The sequence below is a fragment of the Pterocles gutturalis genome, unplaced genomic scaffold (assembly GCF_000699245.1).
Source record: "Pterocles gutturalis isolate BGI_N339 unplaced genomic scaffold, ASM69924v1 scaffold5059, whole genome shotgun sequence".
NCBI lineage: Eukaryota > Metazoa > Chordata > Aves > Pterocliformes > Pteroclidae > Pterocles > Pterocles gutturalis.
Window position 1 is genome coordinate 12,209 of NW_010127939.1, and position 361 is coordinate 12,569.

The following is a 361-nucleotide window of genomic DNA, read 5'->3' on the forward strand; positions in this document are numbered from 1 at the left end:
TCTGTTGCGGGAGGTGGCTGCCGGAGACGTCGAACCCCAGTTTGGATCCTTGCAATTAGGCCTCTTCTGCTGCCTGCCTCGTTTGATCTCTTTTAATTATTTATTGGCTTTTTTTTTCTCCCCCCTTTTTCTTCCCAAATCCTCCGTTTCTTTCAAGTGACTCTTTTCTCCCTCTCCTCTCCCCCCAGCTGTGCGGGCTCTGCCTGTTCTCTGGCAATTACCGTCCCTGCTCCCTCCATCTCTCCCCTTTTGTTTCCCCCCCAGCTCATCCCTTCCTGCCGCTCTCCCACCTGCACCCCCCGGCTCTCTGCCTGCCTCCCAGCTTTTCCATGCTGCTTTTCTCCATTTTTCTCACCCGCTG